The 7,748-nt window shown below is 43.6% G+C and overlaps 1 pseudogene; it reads right to left on the bottom strand.

The window, feature by feature from the left end:
- Positions 1 to 733: 733 nt before the first annotated feature.
- LOC126512454 (zinc finger protein 131-like) lies at positions 734 to 1,361 on the bottom strand (annotated as a pseudogene).
- Positions 1,362 to 7,748: the final 6,387 nt, after the last annotated feature.

Below are 7,748 nucleotides of genomic sequence, written 5' to 3'. Positions count from 1 at the left end.
ATGATGAAACTAGATACATGTGTACCCAATTATGCAATCAGAATACTGCAGGCTGACTTTTTGTTCTGCCAGCCAGTTCCCAAATAACCACATAGAAACTTATTATTAATTTGAAATACTTGTCTGATAGCTTAGATTTGTTTCTAGTTAGCTCTTACAAGTTAAATTAATCCATATTGCTTATGGGTTACCACATGGCTCTGTACCTTTCTTTAACATGGCATATCCATCTTTCTTCTCTCCACATCTCTTGGTGGCTCTGCCCTCCTTCTTCCCAGAGTTCTCTTAGTTTGTCTTTCCTGCCTAACCTCTTCTTGCCTCACCATTGACCAGTTAGCTTTTTATTAAACCAATGAGAGCAGCACATCTTCACAGTGTACAAAAGGATTTTATTACATCAGAATATAATCTATTAAAGTTACCAGAAATATACATCTCAAACCTGCCACTTAGGAGAAATATCTCCATTCTGTGGCACTGTCTGGGAGGACAGGCATTGGTTAGTTTCCATAGAAACAGTTCAGTGCAACAGGAAATAATTTAACTTTGGTCCACCTATCTGCTAGCTTAAGGACGGCCACATCGTCCATCAGTTTACCCCACATGTAAATTCAAGAACATTTGTTACTTCGTCCTGATACTGGCACAGCTGTTCTGTCCTTCTCGGGCTTTCCAGCTTGGGAACACACTCATGACTTGATCTCTAGACACTCACTATCTTCCTGATTTTTGGCTAAGGCGCTCTCTCCTCTTGGCTCACGAACTGGATGCAACAGTAATACATGCACTTTCCTACTTGTTCTGTAATAGTTATTGATGTCATGGTTCAGTCTGTACACATGTTTCTACTGTAAGGACTTCTTTAGTAGTTATCAGACCCTCTGAAATATGGTGAGCGTCACTAAGATACCTCCTTAATTCAATTCCTTGCATAAACTACAAGTCATAGAGAACAATAGTTGGGTATCTCTAACGTGTATTATTATCAAGTGGTCTTTGGACTGGCCTCGGCTCTTAAGGACACTCTTACAGATGTGGCACTTAGAAAGCTTCTTCCCTTTTTCTTTGGCCCCCACTCTAGTTTGGCATGTAGTGAGGTGACATTTGAGAGTGCTATTTCTAGTAAATTCAGGACAATTTGAACATTCAAAAGTTTTCCGCAGGTGCTCTTCAGAATTTCCAGGGTGGTCTGACATTCCCTCACTACGAATACATACAAACTTCTCCCCCAGTTCTTTGCTTCTTCTTGACATAATGATTTAGGCGTCATCTCCATGCACTCGCTCCAAGAAGGCTTTATTGTGTATATCACACTTGGAACTCTCAGTGCAGGGGGATATCCTGGGTTCCTGTTTGCTCATGGGGTCAGATGCATGCATCACTAGCCTGTCTTTCCTTTCAGCTTGACAGTACAGGCAAGAAAGCCAACAGTGGACTCATTAGAGTCCCGCATTCTACTTGGGCTTTGCAGATTTCATGGCAGAAACCCTTGTGCCATTGTTTTAGTGCCTTTGTCTTCTCCAACTGTGTTGTTGGCCATCTCTACCTTCATTTCACCAGGTTCTGATTCTGAGTTGGCCACAATTTGATGAGAACATTGGATATTTCTGGAATCTTTGTTTTTTGGCTTCACTTTTTCCCATAGTATGTCTTACAATGGACATGAGTTTTCTGCTTCTCCTCCTTGTCTAAAACTCTGAGTAGGGCAGACTGGCCACTGAGTTCTTTTGTCCCCACAAGGGAACCATCTCTCAGCTGCTTCCTGACTTGATGGGCTTTAATAGCTTCTTGTATTTATAGAAACTGCTGCTTTCCACACACCACTGGTGCCTGCTTCTCGCTAGATGTGTATGAGGCTCAATTAGGTGACAAATTTCCATTTTACTAATAGTCTGTCTTAGTCAAGGTTCTTTTAAAAACTGAGAGTGACGGTACATGTCTGAAATCCCAGCACTGGAAAAGTGAAGACAGAAGTATCAGAAGTTTCAGGTCATCTTCAACCGCCTAGCAAGTTCCAGGCAAGCCTTAGAAATATGACATCTTGTCCTAAAAATAAAAACCAACAAAACGTGGGCACAAAGGCTGTGCCTATAGTGCAGAGGTTGAGTGTCTAGCTTGTGTGTGCCCACGCAGATGTGGCAGAGCTGCCGGGCCTGGTACAGTTCACATGCTATGCTACTCTCCATATTAAGTAGAAGTGCCCTGCTCCTGGGGAGACCTCTTCCCTGCCGGAAGTTCAGTGTCCAGAGCCCTCTGTGCGAATGAGGTGAACACACTCTATAGATGCCTAGTCTTGACATGCCTGGGAAGAATGAACCTCAGTAGAGGAATTCCCTCTAGCAGCTGGGCTTGTGCAGAAGTCAGTGGGGGCATTTTCTTGTTTGCTAATCTATGTAGGGAGACCCAGCCTGTTGTGGGTTGTGCCGTTCCTGGGCAGGTGGATCTGGGCTGTGTAGGAAAGGTAGCTGAATGCAAGCCCATAGGCGCTTGAGTAAAGAGCGGTGTTCTGTGCTCTCTGCTTCAGCCTTCTGCCTTGGCTTCCCTCGATGCTGGAAACCTGTAGTCTAAAGTAAACCCTTTCTTCTCCAAGTTGCCTTTGGTTATGGTGTTTATCACAACAGGAACTAAGCTAGAGTGAGAGGATTTTAAGGCTGAGAGTCAGATGTGTCTTGAGAAACAGAGAGATGGCTCAGTTAGTAAAAAGTTCTTACTGTCATGTATGGTGAATGACCTGAGCTTGGTCCAAGGACCTACTTGTTGGAAGGAGGGGCCCAACACTGGTAAGTTATTCTCTGACCTCCACATGCACACCACAGCATGTGATCTTGCTCATACATTTTACAATAAATATAATAATAATAATAGTAATAAAATTAAAAAATTTTAAACATGAATAGGTAGAATCCATGGGTTGATGTTCTAGTTTCTCATCATGGGTTTGTAGATCTAGGATTATTATATAATCACATCTAATGGCTGTCCTGACTTACATTCATATTGATTGTCTGGAAACAGTCTCTGTATTTCACAATAATACCTCCATAAGAAACAGTGCAGTGTTACAATTATGTGCTCGCAAAATAGTAATATTATTTGGCAGACCAGGCACATTCTCTTTTTTATTTTTATCTTAAATTAGCAATGCAATATCGATGCTGCCTTGGTGAGGTTATCCAGTATTGAAAGAATGGATCATTTTTCTATGTTGATGTAAAGACTAAAAGGGCAGGAAAAACAAGACCTAGGTACGCAGCAGCCAAGTTTCTGTGAAAGCAGAGGTGCACATGACAAAGCACAAAGAGACAGACTCCCCAGAGAGGGACCCTGTTGAAATATGAGCGGCGGGGCTGTGTCCCCAACACCCCGGCCGCTTGGCTAGCTCATGCCCGAAATAACAACACACAAACTGTATTCATTTAAGAACTGCTTGGCCCATGAACTCTAGCCCTTACAGGCTAATTCTCACACCTGGACTAGCCCATTTCTAATAATGTGTGTAAGCACCCCAAGGTGCGCTTACCGGGAAGATTCTAGCCTCCGTCCATCATGGTGTCTCTGCTCCAGAGAGCAGAGCTGTTCAGTCTCTCTGGGAGCAGAGCAGAGTCTGACTTCACTTCCTCTTCCGCCCAGAATTCTATTCTGTTTACTCCTCCCATCTATGTTCTAAGCTATGAGGCCAAGCAGTTGGTTTATTATAATTAACCAATGACCTTCCTCCATCATTTCCCCTTTTTCTGTTTAAACAAAAAAAAGGAAGGCTTTAACTTAACATAGCAAAATTACATATAACAAAACAGTTATCAAGTAAAAATTACAATAATCTATATCATAACTAAGGAAAACTATAACTATAGCTAACTATTCTTAACTCCATCAAAGAGTCCAGAAAGATACAATATTACCTAAGCAAACAAGAAATAAGCAAACTCTCAAACTCTAGAAATGACAGAGACATCTCGCTGCCTGGACAGTCACCCAAAGTTCCTCTGTACCGTTGGGGCATCCATCTTCGGCCTACAGGCCCATAGTTTCCAGCAGACATTTCCACAAAGCAGGAAATTTCAAAGGCAGTCACTATCTGCTTGTCCTGAAGAATGTCTTGCAGACTCTTTCATGAATCAGGAACCCCGAAAGATCATCTCACCTTTAGGCAAGTTCAGCAGTCCTCTCTCTGCGGGTTCTCTGTGTCCAGTTTATGCAATAGTCCAGGCAAGAGCAGTTTCTTGCCCAAATGGCTATCAAACTCCATAAGGATCCTCTTCGATGCCCATCTTCCTCTTGAAGTAGATTGGTGCTGCCAGGAGCAGAGTGTCTCATTGTCATGAAAAGTCCTAAGTTATTAAAACATTTAAAATGCCATATTCTATAATCTTTGAAAAATATGAAGAATGCCTATCTAAAATATATCTATGCACATCTAGAAAATCTTAACTAACATGACTACAAACTTAACTATTATTAATGATTATTCATTAACAACCTATATACATTACAAAATTAACCTTAAATTTAAATCACTAAAGCAAAATCCATATCAATGTAAATTATTCATACCTATATCATCTCCCCCTTTAAATGTAAAAGAACATTTATAAACAATATTTGGGAACATGGGCGCAGTTTTTTCTCTCCAAACTGCTTCCTGCTGAATGGGGGCGTCGTTAATTAGGTCTTTCATGGTATAACCTGTGTGCTAGTTTCATCTCAGTTGGCAATTGAGCGAAGCAATTTTTTGAGGGTGTTCACGGCAAGCTTTCAGGAGGGCATGGTCTATCATACCAAATCGGAATAGATGCAATCCACAGGGTCACATCCTCTGCAAAAACAAAAGAAGGACTTTTCCAAAGCATCATAACCTTAGATCCAAATTTTGAAATCGTAATACCCTTATATCCATTTTGGTTTAGCTTGGCAGCCCATGCAACGAAATGTCTCTCTGTACTTAGCTCCTTCACAGTCAAAAAATTTAAAGAAAACACAATGTACATAATCCAGACTCTCTGTGAATTTTCCATTTTTACGTGGCTTATTTTTCTTTATTTCTCTTAATCTATAACTATCTGTATGTCTGTACTCTGTCTCTTTAAAGACTTTACCCTTTTTCTTTTTAAGACATTAACTTTATTTTTTATATTCTTTTTCTTCTCTCTCCCAAGCCTACGTACATTCATCCAACAGTGTCTGAATCTGTTTTATTGTGAATCTGTAATTTTTTTTTACTATCCAGGATCATTTTTTAAAATGTTAAGCATTTTTTAAAAACTTAAGTTGTACCATGTACAGGTAATATGGTACTGCCTGTGTCCTGCCCAGTCTAAACCTTAACTTCGCAGTTTTAAGGTAATTATGGTAGTTCCTGCCTGAGACCAGCACAGTTCAGCATGGAGCAGCTGCTCCTGCCTCAGATCCATTTGGTGCCCCTGAACTATTCATGGTTCCAGGCACACAGCAGTCCACATTGGAGCCGCAATCAGCAGTTTAATTCTGAGACTGAGTGTGCAGCACAGAAACTCTTTTCATCCAAGTTACAGCCAAATCTGACATGCAGAGCACTGCGCAGTCTGAAAACGCGTCTCTGTATGGCGGCAGGAATCCGCCATGCTCTTCCGCCTGCTTGAGCCTGATTCGGCCTTCTGCCCAGGTCCAGGCGGGGAGCGCTGAGCCATCTGCACCTTCTCAGAGCACTCTCCTCCGATCCCAAGCAGGAACACAAACATCCAGTCCCATAAAAGCCTTGAAATATAAAGCCAGAGTTCACGCTGGCAGCCCCAGGAAGCCTCGCTTTAAAATGACGCAGCTTTTTTTCTGCTGCTGTTGCTGAATCAGCCCTCATAGGACAGAAAATTAGGTGGGTGGAGAAAACAGAAGAGAATTCTGGGAGAAAGAAGCTTAGTGAGGGAGTCGCCATGATTCTCCCGCTCCAGACAGACGCAGGTTAAGATCCTCCCTGGTAAGCCAGCTCGTGGGCTACACAGAATATTAGAAATGGGTTAGAACAATATGTAAGAGCTAGCCAATAAGAAGCTGGAACTAGCCGGGCCAGGCAGTGTTTGAAAGAATACAGTTTCCGTGTAATTATTTTGGGCATAAGCTAGCCATGAGGGCGGCTGGGTGCCGGGGACGCAGCCCTGCCGCTCCTATTTCAACAGGACCCAAGAGTGCATCCAAGTCTGTCTGGCAGAGACAAGACTTACGTGTTTGGAGGTGGAATGAGTTTGCCTTTTCTCCTACTATTGCTGGGGGTTGGATAATCTAGACAAAGAAAGGGAAACTGATCAGTTTGCATATGCATGCCCAACCCATATGTCCCTACCCATCTCTCTGTTTGCACCATCCCCTCCTCTACAAGCTCTTCCCACCACATCTATATATAGGGAAACAACCTGTTATGGCTTGAATATGAAATGTCCACCTCAGGCCAGTTTCATCTGGTGTTGAAGATGCTAGAAGGCTCCAGGATGGTGAGACAGCCAGGAAGTCACAGCAGCCACCCACTGGCTGGAGGAGCAAACAAGGAAGTAAACATAGCTCCACAACAGCCGGTGCGCCTGCTGCCTGCTCTCCAGAGAGACCACCCTGAAGACAGAGAAACACCCTGGCTTCTCTTTTCCTCCCGACGTCCAACCTCTTGATGCTGCTTTTGATTGGCTGAACATTGGTGGAGTTTACAGAGGGAGCCCCAGCAAGAGAAGGCAGGGGGAGGGGCATCCCACTAGCTAGACAATATTCATTTCTAACTGTACACCCTTACCTCCTGGAGATTTCCCCTTTTCCCTCACACCTCCTGTGCACCCAAGCCTTGTGCAGGGCAAGTTCTTGGTACATCAGGCCACAAAAACCCATTCACGATGTTGAGTTTTCTCAAACAAGTCCCTAGTCCATACCCTTTTGGATAGCTACATGCTGTTTCTCAAAAAGCTGGTGTGTTAGTTGGCTTTCTTGTCAATTTTATCAAAATTGAGAGGGTACCCTGATGGAGGAAGGTCATTGAGCAATAAAGAAACTGCTTGGCTGGCCCTGATAGGTTAAAGCATAGGTGGGAGGAGTAAACAGAGTAGAATTCTGGGAGGAAGAGGAAGTGAGGTCAGACCCTGCTCTGCTTCCGGTCAGACCCAACAGCTCTGCTCTCTGGAGCAGTGACGCCATGCTCAGCTCTCCCAGGCAGCTCCGACCCAGGATGGACAGAGGCTAGAATCTTCCCGGTAAGCGCACCTTGGGGTGCTTACACATATCATTAGAAATGGGCTAGTCCAGGTGCAAGAATTAGCCTGTAAGGGCTAGAGTTCATGGGCCAAGCAGTGTTTAAATGAATACAGTTTGTATGTTGTTATTTCGGGCATGAGCTAGCAGGTGGCCGGGGTGCCTGGGACGCAGCCTGGCCGCTCCTATTTCAACAGTACCCTAACAGAGGAATGGTGTGTTTTAGCTCATGGGTGAGTGGCCTTCCCTGGATGCTTGAGCAAAAGCAGGAACAGGTGATAGAGGAGGAAGCAGGGAAAGGAGACAGGGATGAAGGCCAGGTAGCACCTCTAAGGATATGCTTCCTGTGATGATTAATCCTAATGGTAAACTTGACTACATTTAGTGTCATTGTGTGGCACCTTGGGTGACGATGAGTATGTTTTAAGAAAAACTTCAGCTAAGGAGGGGAGACTTCACCCTGAAGGTGGGCAACATCATCTATGTGCTGGAGTCCTGAACTGAATAAAAAGGGAAGAGAGCTTCCTGATTGTGGATGCAGTGTGTGA

Source organism: Alexandromys fortis, unplaced genomic scaffold, assembly GCF_014885135.2.
Source record: "Alexandromys fortis isolate MF-2015 unplaced genomic scaffold, M_Fortis_MF-2015_v1.1 scaffold_10, whole genome shotgun sequence".
In the NCBI taxonomy this organism is placed as follows: Eukaryota; Metazoa; Chordata; class Mammalia; order Rodentia; family Cricetidae; genus Alexandromys; species Alexandromys fortis.
The sequence above is the reverse complement of the archived record's forward strand: the minus strand, read 5'-3'. Positions and strand labels throughout refer to the sequence as shown.